At 42.0% G+C, this 12,788-nt stretch overlaps 1 long non-coding RNA gene across 5 annotated transcripts in view; it reads right to left on the bottom strand.

Annotated features, from left to right (window-relative positions):
* LOC138825978 (uncharacterized) overlaps positions 1 to 12,788 on the bottom strand; it is a 34,908-nt gene that overhangs the window by 21,768 nt on the left and 352 nt on the right. For all 5 annotated transcript variants that reach the window (XR_011371545.1, XR_011371546.1, XR_011371543.1 and 2 more), the window contains exons 2-3: positions 8,001 to 8,125; positions 6,176 to 6,293 (exon numbers count right to left, since the gene is read on the bottom strand). This is a non-coding gene — a long non-coding RNA (uncharacterized lncRNA). The remainder of the gene's footprint in view (positions 1 to 6,175; positions 6,294 to 8,000; positions 8,126 to 12,788) is intronic.

The raw sequence follows: 12,788 nt of genomic DNA, 5'->3' as shown, positions 1-12,788 counted from the left end.
CTACTGGTGCTGGGACAACTGGATGGCCACATCCAGAAAACTAAAAGTGAACCCCAGCCTGTTACCATGCACTAACATCAACTCAAAATGGATTAAAGATCTCAACATCAAACCTGAAACTCTATATTTACTGCAGGACAGAGTAGGAGAGAGACACTTGAACTTATAGAGACAGGCAGGAACTTCCTAAACAGAGTGCCAGGCTCACAACAAATTGGCGAGAGACTTGACAAATGGGACTAACCTTAAAATAAAGTTTCTGCACAGCTAAAGACATAGCTACCAAACTAGAAAGACAACCAGCTAATTGGGAAAAAAAATTTTACCAGCAATATATCAGACAAGTACCTAAATCCGGGGAGCTCAAGAAACTAATCCCTTCCAAATCTAACAAACTAATCATTAAGTGGGCAAGGGAGCAAAAGAGCGACTTCTCAGAAGAAGAGCTAAAAATGGCAAAGAAACACATGAGGAAATGTTCATCATCCCTGGCTGTAAAGGAAATGCAAATAAAAACAACACTGAGATACCACCTTATCCCAGTCAGAAGGGCCCACATCCTAAATTAAACCAATAACAAATGCCGGAAGAGATGAAGAGAAAGGGGAACCTACTTCATTGCTGGTGGGAATGTACACTAATACAACCACTTTGGAAAGCTGTCTGGAGGTACCTTATAAAGCTATGACCCAGCCATACCACTCCTAGGCATCTACCCTGAGCAACAGGAACCAGGATACAAGGACACATGCACCTCCATGTTCATTGCAGCACTGTTCACAACAGCCAAGATATAGAAACAACCCAGATGCCCCACTACAGATGAATGGATCCAAAAATTGTGATACCTATATACAATGGAGTATCTTGCAGCCATTAGAAAGGACAAAAAATGGCATTTGCAGGAAAATGGATGGAGCTAGAACAAATCATTTTAAAGTGAGGTAAGCCAAGAGCAGAGAGAAAAACGGCACCTAGTCTCCCTGAAACAAATGACCTCTACTCATTTTGTCATATCATTATTAAATGGCTCCATGTTCCTGACCACATATATATATGTCCACATCTGAGGGAGGCTAGGAGAAGGGCACAGAAACAGAGGGAAATGGGAAAATAAACAGTAGAGGGGGCCCATCAGCTGCATTGGACACTGATGAAAATAAACTAAGCAACTCAAGGGCAGTGATGGGAGGGAGGGAATGAGAGGGAAAGAAGGAACAGCTTACACTAAGCAAAAGGAAAGAAATGCACATATCACTGGATGTGGAAGAAATAGTTGTATTGTCAAAGCTCATGGAATTCACAAACATTATAGACCATGATAATTTGCCTTGTGAAGGTTAAAATGTGTTTGTGACTTTCAATATCACAATCTCACAATACTGTGAAATTTGTGAAATTTTTGTAATCACTTAATCTAAATAAAATTATTTAAAAAAACTTGAAAAAGCTTCTTTAAACAATTTTTTGTAATAATAATGATGCACAGAGGGTTACAATTACATCAGGTAACATGATTTTTGTTTTTGGATAGCATCACCCCTTCCCTCACACACTTCCAGCATTTTGGCGGTTAACTGGATATAAGAGTCTCATGCACTTTCCTGCCCAAGCTGGCTTTGATCTGGGATCCTCAGATCTCAGCCTCTTGAGTAGCTAGGATTATAGGCCTGAGCACTGGTTCCTGGCATATAGCTTGTTTCTTCTGAATTGCTCCAAATGTCTTGGTTATATATACAAAGACAGATTTAGCTGACACATCTGGTATATGGATTATATATAAAATTATATATAAATTATATAATTTAAATTCTACATATAAACATTTTGGTCTCCTATCTTTTATCAAAAATTACTGTGGATAAAACAAGTTTAATTTCACTGCACAAGTGGCCACACATACATTCTTTGTCTTCATTTCTTTTTCTTGATGTTAAATAAATGAGTTGCTAGTTAAAAAAAATGTAGCTTGGCACAAGAGTATGTGCCTGCAATCCCAGATACTTGGGAGGCTGAGGTCAGAAGATCATTTAAACCCAGGGCTTCAAAACCAGCCTGGGCAATATAGTTTGAGAGAGAGAAACAGACACACACATGCACACAAAGAGAGAGACACAGAGGGAGAGAATAAATATGAGAATCTCAAGCTGTTTATATTGACTGGTTTCGAAATTTGAAACAAAGCAACATGAAAAGTTGTGTTTATTCAACTGACATTTATTGAGAACCTACTATATGGCCAATGTTGTTTTTAGCCCTGGGAATATGGCTTAGTGAACAAACTAGACATGGTTCTTGATTTCATGGGACCTAGAAAGTTCATATTCAATCTCAATTTGTAGAATCATGAAGAGCAACATGTAGAATGACAATCATAAACAAATCGAATTCTACACAAAAACTTTCCAACTAAAGTCTGAGTTAAAGAATATACTAAACCAAATTAACAATTTTAACACCGAAAATTCCATTTCGAAGTCTGCCGTGAGTCAAAATAATGTAGAAGTATATTTTAATAGAATTATTGTCACACAGTAGAGACTTATTCCTTTTTCCTTTTCTCTCCCCACCATCCTCATTTCCTCTGACTTAAAAGGAAAAAAGTCCAACAATTAGTAGTCGACATCTGTGTGTGTGTGTGTGTGTGTGTGTGTGTGTGTGTGTGTGTGTGTACGTGTGCACCTGTGTGTACACATGCACCAGTCCTGGAGCTTGAACTCAGTGCTTTGCACATGATGCAATGAAGCCTCAGTCCTCATTCCTGAGCCATTCCTACTTCTATCATAGAGGACACATTAAGACCTTAGCTAGTATCTGGCTTGAACATAAGCAAGACAAGAAATACAACTAGAGGGAAGAACATCAAGTACAAACTCAATATGTACTAGTCACTCCCTAGAACAGACATAGTGTTCTAGATCCTTATGAGTAAGCCCTGCTTTGAAATCAGGGCCAAAATAGCTGACCACTACATTTATCCTCCACTCCAAAAGATCCTAAAACCCAAGTCAAACCTTGGTCTAAGCTTGAACAGTCTCCACTGAATGGGGACATGGATTTGCCTCCATGAGCTTCTCCCCCTGCCCCCCAAATACTGTCCTGAGCTCTCTGTTCCTGAACTCAAAATAATTTGTTAGGCTTATTAATTAGTATGATTTATGCTGTGAAAGCAGTTAATAGTTCACTACATTGAAGGGTATTCTCTGTCGCTTGATCCTTTGGCATGCACCAGTAGCTGCATACAAAGAATATTACTGACTAATGTGAAGTAAGTTCAATCCCTGCCTTCCTGGGATCAAAGTGACTATGAGGTCATTAATGAGAGGCACCGGAGCTCCACTACTTGTCAGAGCCTAGTCTATATCATGCCAAGACTTTGAATGAGCTCATACACTGTTGAAACTCTTCTGGATACATGACACCACAGCTAGTGCCCCAACACCAGGAGCCTGGGGGTGGGGAGGAGAATTTAGCCCTCCCTAGAGCAGCAATGTCTCAAAGGGGAAGGAGGGGTTGAGGCAAATTTCCCTCAAAAAAAAATCTACTGAGCTGGAGGGTATTGTCCATAGAGACCTAAAGCCAGAATGCCTGGGGTTTTGGATGATGGAGTCAACACCAAGATTGCAGATTTTGACTTCAACAAGTTGGCCATTGGCCATATGCAGGAAGCCTTCTATATGCAGTCATGCTGCCAAGGAGCTTTTCTAGGGCCAAACATATGCTTAGTCCCCTAAGAGGATGTATGGGCCTTGGAGTCATTCTCTATACAATGGTCACCAAAGTCCCTGCCTTTACTTCATGGGAACTTTCTGGAACTGTAAGAATGCTCAAAGAGCATATCTATATGGTATGAGAATCTGCTTAAATTTCTTCAATTTTTTTTATTTCAACACTAGTGAGATATCCACTTCAAGGATATCATGAAATATCATGGGCCAAAAGAGGAAACTGAGGCCATACATTGAGTCATTTTTCCAGACTACAAGGACTCCAAGCAGCCTGAGCTGATTGGTAGGTCAGCTGCATGAGCTACACATGGAGACAGGTGGCCTAGGACCCATTGATAGGCCAAAAGTCCAATGAAGTGATGGCTATTTATCTGTCCCTGGGCTAGAGGAGGCCCAAAATTCAGGGCTCATCCATACATAGGAAGCTTCCGGCATCATTGGAACATGCCAATAGCTTCAGAGTTTTTTGTCTCTCCCCTCCCCCAACACTGCCCTAAGGGCTCTGCTAATCCCAAACAGCTTTAATCCCTACTATAAAATATCAACACCAATAATCGGTGGTAGGAGAGAGAGAGAGAGAGAGAGAGAGGAGAGAGAGAGAGAGAGAGAGAGAGAGAGAGAGAGAGGGAGGGAGGGAGGGAGGGAGGGAGAGAGAGAGAGAGACACAGAGACAGAGAGGAGAGAGAGAGACAGAGACAGAGACAGAGAGACAGAGAGAGGAAGGCCAGAAGCACAGCTAAAGATTAACTCCAGGCAAGCACAGCTCCTCCCTCACCATGGCTCTGGGGCTTCCTTGGGTACCCGCAAGCTCAGGGTATCATTAAACTGCTCCTAAGGCAATGCCATCCTGTTGTGATAAAAAGAATAAGGATAGGGCTGGGAAGGTGGCTCAGTGGTAGAGCACTTGCCTTGCATGCTCGAGGCCCTGGGTTCAATTCCTCAGCACCACATAAGCAAAAAGAAAAAAGCCGGAAGTGGTGCTGTGGCTCAAGTGGTAGAGCGCTAGCCTTGAGCTGAAGAGCTGAGGGACAGCACCCAGGCCCAGAGTTCAGGCCCCACGACCGGACCCAAAAAAAAAAAAAAAAAAAAGAATAAGGATAAAATAGCATGTTTGATTTAGGCTATTTAGAAATTAAGTGTCCCGGGGCTGGGAAGGTGGCTCAGCGGTAGAGTGCTTGCCTTGCATGCCTGAGGCTCTGGGTTCGATTCCTCAGCACCACATAAGCAAAAAGAAAAAAGCCGGAAGTGGCGCTGTGGCTCAAGTGGTAGAGCACTCCCCTTGAGCTGAAGAGCTGAGAGACAGTGCCCGGGCCCAGAGTTCAGGCCCCATGACTGGACCCCCCCCCCCAAAAAAAAAAAAAAGAAATTAAAAGTCCCTGTTTATTAATAATGGATGACTTTGGTAAATAATTGTAACTGTGCTTTTGTAATTGTAAAACCAAACTGTAGTCCCTACCAAAAGTGTTTTTATCTCTGCTCTGGATAGGGACTACTGACCATCAAGCTGCTTCGGCTTTTGTAAATATGCTTCTGCTCATTTCTAATTCACTTGGACAATGTGTATTTTAACGATGCTCAGTCACCCCTCTACCCATCACTGTTTCCCAGGTTCCCACCAACCCGACCCCTACTCTGGCAGGAAGCTGATGCAATCCCCCACTCTGGCGGGGAAACTGAGATAATCCCTAGGCAGGAAGTTTAAATTTAAAAACCGACGGCGGTCACTGACTGGAACAAACAAACAGCCTTACTGCGCATGCTTCTATTCTCCCCATCTCCACAACCTAGCCAAAAAATGCTTAAAAGCCAACATGAACTGGCACTCGCGGCCCGTTCTCTAAGATCCTAAACTCAGGTGCGGTCCTGGCACTTCAGTGCTTTCTCGCTCAATAAAATCTTGTACATTTCCAATTGTGGACTGTGTGGTCTTCTTGCCCGCCGATTCTTGGACCCCCATAACAATCCAAAAGAAACTCCTTTGAACAAATGTGCCCCCAAATGGGAAAGCCTCTACTCTAACCTGTCTTCTCATGGGAAAAGCCAGGGCTAAGCAAGGAGTTCACTGCCAAGTGCCTCATCTCTCTCAAGCTGGCCTGTATACCTCTCAAAGCACAGTGGAGTGGTTCTAATATGGAGGAGACAAGAAGCAAGGTCGGGAAATAAGATTGTGCTCTTTGACTTTGCTCTTAAGGGAAGAACAAGATCATGAGCTCCCTAGAGCCCTAGGGATGGGGCAGGAGATGGGCTCCATGTGGGTACAGAAGCCAGGAGTCACGCAATCAGCACTTTGCTGCTCTGTAGGCATGGTATTCCAGCTCCAGTGGACTTTGTCCATAAGAAAAAACCCACCATGGACAATTTGCACACATGATTCAAGTCAAGATGGCATCCAGCACCTTCAAGACGAAGAAAGCACTGGGTCTGCACAAACGGCTAGGCATTTTTACCCAGAGGGCTCTGCTCCCACTTGGTAAAACCTCCAGTACAGGGTTGTCTTTTCTGGGGGATGCTTGACTCTCCACCACACTTCTCTGTCCTTTCTTCTGAGTTTGAGGGAAGATGGTTCTGTAGAAACAAACACACTTGATTGGAAAATTCAATGGATGAGCATTTACCATCTTACCCTCTGAGCTGCTTTTGATGATTGGAATTGGGGAGTCATTATTGTTGGGTGATTCTCATTTGTATAAGCACAAGGTTGTCACAGCCCTGAGTAGGGTTGAAAGGATGATATAAATAACGCCAAATCACAATAGCATTTAATGTTGGAAAGATGAGATCTTTTAGTTCTATTTAACAGACACAGGGAGGGTTATGTGGTCTATGGAAATCAGTGGCACTGGTGGCAGAGCTCATGTGTGAGACCATGCTTTCAGTCCCACTGCTGTCTAGCTTCTCTTGGTTCATATGAGCTTCAAAAGTCCTGGGATTGACATCCTTTTAAAACTAATTTCTTAAAAGGGTACAAGTGGCTCATGCCTGTAATCCTAGCTATTCAGGAGGCTGAAATCTGAGAATCCTGATTTGAAGTCAGCTAGGCAGGAAAGTCCCTGAGGTTCTTTTTTTTTTTTTTTTTTTTTTTTGGGTCCGGGCGCTGTCCCTCAGCTCTTCAGCTCAAGGCTAGCGCTCTACCACTTGAGCCACAGCGCCACTTCTGGCTTTTTTCTTTCTTCTTGTTTTTTTTTTTTGCTTATGTGGTGCTGAGGAATTGAACCCAGGGCCTCAGGCATGCAAGGCAAGTGCTCTACCACTGAGCCACCTTCCCAGCCCCACTTTTTTTTTGGTCAGTCATGGGGTCTGAATCTGGGCCTGCGCACTGTCCCTCAGCTCTTCAGCTCATGTCTAGCGCACTACCACTTGAGCTACAGTGTCACTTCTGGCTTTTTCTGCTTATGTGGTGCTGAGGAATCGAATCTAGGGCCTCATGTATTCAAGGCAAGCACTCTACCACTGGGCTCAGCCTTCTAGGGACAGTCTTGAAATGCAAATCATACCTTGGAAAAATAAAAATGAGGTTATACAGAATGTTGGAAATGCTAATGCTCACTGGGACTTTCTTCAGCTGATGCCTGGCAAGCCCTCAGGCACATAAGCTTGCCTTTGGCATTACAACTTAAGGAGCCTGGTACAGAATGTTGTTAGCTAGCACAGTGATCTCCCTGTCTTTCCCTACCTCATGTCAATTTTATGAGCTAGATTCTAAATGTGAATTAATAACTTGATGAACATCTGTTGCATATTTAAGACTCAAATGAGAGCCAGGTATGAGTTACTCATGCAGCTGAGATCTGAGGACCTCAGTTCAAAACCATCCCTAGGCAGGAATGTCCATGAGGCATTTATCACCAATTAACGAGCAAATTGCCAGAACTGGTGCTGTGGCTCTAGGGGTGGAGCACTATCTTTGAGTGAAAAAGACCAAGGAGAATGCAAAGTCCTGAGTTCAAATCCCAGTGCTAACATGTACATGCACACATGCCCTCTAGCTATACAAACATGTTCTAGTCAACCTGATGATCCACTGCTCTCCTGAGACATCAGTGCCAGCTGGAGGGAGGTGGAAGGAGATATCTGTAATCAACAGGGGGGAGGATCGGGTGAGGGGAGGGGAGGAGTATCGGAAGGGATGGGAAGGGGAAACAACAAGGAGGCAACAATGCTTGATAAGAAATGTACTCAATATCTTTCCCATGTAATTCTAACACCTCTGTATGGTATTCTCACAATAAAAAAATAATTATAAACCCAAAAGATATTGTCCCGCTGGCTCACCTTGAACTTGAACTTAAACCAGAGCCATCTTCAAAGTGCCATGTTCTATTGTGGTTCCAAGTATTTTCCCTTTTCTATTCTTATGTCTTTTGCAGTCTTCTGATGTCTTAAGTCAGCATGGAGACCTGCATAGATATAAAGGTATTAACACAATGCTTAGTTGGAATATCAGTGGGAGTTAAGTGGGAATTCTTGATAGGGATAGGGAAGATGGTTTGGGAATATCTCCATCCTTTTGGTCCCTTGGCATCTAAGAAACATGTGCTGAGGATTCAGAAGTTAGCTAGAATCATTAAGTGAAGACGACACAAGTGCCATCATCTGCATAGGGAGAGTTGAGGTTTCTGGTGAGGGCTGTTCATTTAGAGACATTCTGACCTTTCTCTTAGACTCAAATGAGGCAAAAGGAATTCATTAATCCCAAGTCTCTGCTTTCCCATCATCAGTACAACAGAAGTGGTCATTGCCCCAATTACTCAAGTCAGTGTTCATTCCAGTAGATGCCATTAGCACTTCCCATGATGTTTGGATACTTTACAGAGCTTTTCTTTTCTTGTTTAAAGTAGGGTGCTGGTGGCTTATACCTGTAATCCTAGCTACTAAGATTTGAAGTTCAAAGCCAGACCCAGGTGGAAAGTCTTTGAGATTCTTATGTCCAGTTAACTACCAAAAAGCCAGAAGTGGACCTGTAACTCAAGTGATAGGGTGCTAGCCTAAGTTCAAACTGCTAAGGGACAGTACCCAGGTTCTGATTTTAAGCCCAGTACTGTCACACACACATACACACACACCTTTTAGGCCCTAGGCTCCATCGGCTCACACCTGTAATCTTACTCAGGACACTGAGACCCAGTGGATCTCAGTTTAAACTCAACCCAGGCAGAGAGGTCTGTGAGACTCCATCTCCAAATTAAACAGCAAGTAGCTGGCCTGGAGGTGTGATTCAAGTGGTAGAGCATGAGCCATGAGCAAACCAGCAAAGTGAAAGTGCCATTCTGAGCTTAAGCCAAGGTACCTGCTCATATGTACATGTGTGTGCATGGGCACATGTGTGCACAGAGACACATGCTTAAGGTCATGTAGGATAGTACTTGCTTGATGTTATGCTGCACTATTTATAGAAATTATCTTTAATGTGGATCTAGAAGGATGGAAACAGTGAGAGAAGGGAGGTGGAGTCTGATAGGTGAGTTGTATTCAGGGGAGTAATTCTTACATGAATTTATCTTTCAACACTAACAATCATGTCCTGGGCAGGAAAGTCCATGAGACTTTTTATCTCCAATTAACTAGGAGATGAGGGGCTGGGACAGTTGAGATAGAGATTCTGTATTAAGTGTTCTACTTTGTTGCCCTAATTCAGCTAGGTTTCTTCTTTGTCTAGCTTATAATCTAGAATTCCTTTCTTCCCTCAATAAAGACAACTATTGTAGAAATTGCTTTATTTTTGTCATATTTTCATTATCTCTAAGCACTTGTGCAAAGGGATTACAATTCAATGTATCAGTCTGAGTAAGATGCATCTTGGTTAATGTTACCCCTTTCGTTTTTCTCCTCCATCTTTCCCAACTCCACCCCTCTCTGCCATTTTCCCAGTATCTCATATGATATTGAGTACAAATATATATATATATATATATATATATATATATGTAGTCATTATGACTATTATTTACTTATAACTTAGATCTAACTACCACACATTGGAGAAAACATGCTGTCTTTCTCTCTCTGGGCCTGACTAATTTCACATTGTTTTTGCAAATGACTTATCATTCTTTAGTGGATGAGTAAAAATCCCTGTGTGTGTGTGTGTGTGTGTGTGTGTGTGTGTGTGTGTGTGTGTGTGTGTGTCTTCCATTTTCTTTATCCATTCATCCACTGAAGGACATGTGGGCTGTTTCTATACTTTGGCTATTATGAATAGTGCAGCAATTGTTGATTTGTAATCTTTTGGATAGCTTGCTTTATGTCCTGATAGATAATATTGTCTCAAATGACAGAGCCCTCAGTGTCTTTGGGTGAAGAATGTCTATTCATAGTTCGTGACTTGCCCCTCAAGTTGCAAGATTGGGGAGCGAGGTAGATATGTATTTTATACAGCAACTGCTGAAAATAAGTACAATATAGTAACAAAGCAAGGGAGTCTCAAAATACTCTCTTCCCTGATGGCTGATGGCTTCTCATTCAGAGCTTTTCTCATTTGCACGTTCCCTCTTTGTGGATGTCACAGAGTTCTTTCAACATTCCCAGTCTGAACTGCTTGGAACACTGAACAGCTTAATATTCTGAGCTGCTGGTTCAGAGATGGCTTGCTGAAACAAATCTCCTGAGCTTTGATTGCCTTGGTATAAGGAGACAGTGGCCATTCTGCAGTTCTTTTCAGACTGAGACTGCTTGGAAGGGTCAACTGGAGTTCTTGTAGGGTGTAGGTGTTTTGGGCTTGGATGCTAGCCTGAGACCTCCTGCTATGGGATTTCTTTTTGAAGGTGTCTAGCATAGTACCCTTGCTCCCAAGCCAAAAAAGAGCTAGATGCGGAATATTCTGCCAACTATAGTCTTGTGATTTCTGCAGTGATCTTCAGGTAGAGACTTTCTCCAGCCAGAAGAGACAGGGCCATCCTCTGCACGGCTCTTTATTATCCAAAGTCCAAAATCTGTTTATTCATGTCTCAGCTCATCTACATCAAACGCCCTCCCTCTCTCCACAGTCATCTTTCTTGGTTGCCTCATTCCTAGAGGCTAGCTAGTGTTCCACAAGACACTAGAGCTATGATTGATCCTTGTTTTCCAAGTCCTCAGAATATTTCAGTCTCACATTTTGCCTGGATGCCATGTCTCTCCGCCCCCCCCCCCCCCCCCGGCACCCAACACACACAAAAGCTGAGCACTCAGTCAGGGGGCTCAGTGCTTTGTTGCTAAAATTATGTACAATGAAAATTATTCTTACCATGTAGGTAAATCCATCCATCACTGAACCTTTTGCTCCCACCATGGACAAATTGTGTTAAAAAACCTCTTCCTTTCCCTTGGTGTCTTTAGTGGTCACTTTCTTTTCAAATTCTAGAGATTCTGGCCAGTTGTCCCAGGGCTCCGAGCTGTATTTGTTCCCTTTTAATTTTGAAATGATATTGGGTTGTTTTTTGATGTGTACTGACTTGACTCTGTAGATTGCTTCCCATTTCCATAGTATAGCTATTCTCAGGATATTAACTCTGCCAACATGCGACCATGGGAATTCAACATGTGATCATGGGAACTGGTTGTCTTCTGGAATCTTCATTTTTTTTCTCTCTCAAGGTTTCGTTGTAAAGTTCTTTTACTTCCTTTACACTGTTTATTCCTAGGTGTATATTTTTGAATAGGTTTCCTATTTTCTTCCTTTCTTCCCTTCCTTTTCCTGTCAGTTTATTGTTGGTATACAGAAAAGCTACTGTATGTGTATACACATATATATATTATATGTATATAATATAAAATATAAAATATATAATATATATTATATATTATATGTATATATAATTATATATGTAATATATAATATATAAAATATTATATATATAATATATTATATATAATATATAAAATATTATATATAATACATATTATATATTATATATAATATTATATATATTATATGTACACACAGAGCCAGCTATATTGCTCAAACTTTTTAGTGTGGAATCTTTAGGGTCCTTTAAGTATAGGATCATGTCATCTGCAAAATGTGATTTGACTACCTCTTTCCCTAGTTGGCTATCTTTTAATTTTTTTTTCTGTTGCCTTATTACTTCTCTTATTGCTCTGGCTAATTTCAGTAGTAAATTAGAATGGACACCCTGTCTTGTTCCTAATTTTGGTTTTATTTTTTTCCCCATTTAGTATGATGTTGGCTTTACATTTGTCATGTATTTTTATTAGGTTGAGATGCATTTCATCTATTCCCAGTTTCTTCAGAGCTTTTTATCATGAAAGGAAATTGATTTCAATGTGTGTACATACTGGTCTTAGAGTTTGAACTCACATTCTGAGTGTTGTCCCTGAGCTCTTATGCTCAAGGCTCATGCCCTACCACTTGAGCCACAGCTCCACTTCTGGATTTTTGTGTAGCTATTTGGAGATAGTCTTATGGAGCTGGACGCCGGTGGCTCACGCCTGTAATCCTAGCTACTCAGGAGCCTGAGATCTGAGGATTGCGGTTCAAAGCCACCCAGGCAGGAAAGACCGAGAGACTCCTATCTCTAATAAAACCACTAGAAAACCGGAAGTGCTGCTGTAGCTCAAGTGAGAGCGCCGGCCTTGAGCTGAAGAGCTGAGGCGCCCCAGGCCTAGAGTTCAAGCCCCATGACTGGACCTCCCCCCCCCAAAAAAAGAAAAAAAGTCTTACGGACTTTCCTACCCAGGCTAGCTCTGAACTGAGTTCCTTAGATCTCAGGTTACTAAGTAGCTAGGCTTACAGTCGTCAGCCACCTGGCAACCCAGGAAATTACTAAACTTTAGTTCCAAATCTAGTACTGCAAATGATGCTCCCTAAAAATGTATTTTCTCTATTGTCCCTGCACAGTCTTGGGGCTGTGCCTACTATAGCTTGAAAAGCTTATGATGTAGTACGTGGTGTTAGAAAAGCCAAGTGGCAAAATGAGTTGCATGGTTCAAGGAGCAGTATTACCTGAGAGAAATGCAGGAATTGTATTGCTACCTCCCTACTCAAACTTTCCTACTTTTTCAAGGGAACCAACAGGTATTTCTGCCCTTGTTAATTATGCTAATTATGTCCTAATGGTCCAC

The sequence above is a fragment of the Dipodomys merriami genome, unplaced genomic scaffold, assembly GCF_024711535.1.
Source record: "Dipodomys merriami isolate MVZ:Mamm:240054 unplaced genomic scaffold, mDipMer1.0.p SCAF_14, whole genome shotgun sequence".
Taxonomy (NCBI): domain Eukaryota; kingdom Metazoa; phylum Chordata; class Mammalia; order Rodentia; family Heteromyidae; genus Dipodomys; species Dipodomys merriami.
Note: the sequence above shows the minus strand (reverse complement) of the source record. Positions and strands in the feature narration are given on the sequence as shown.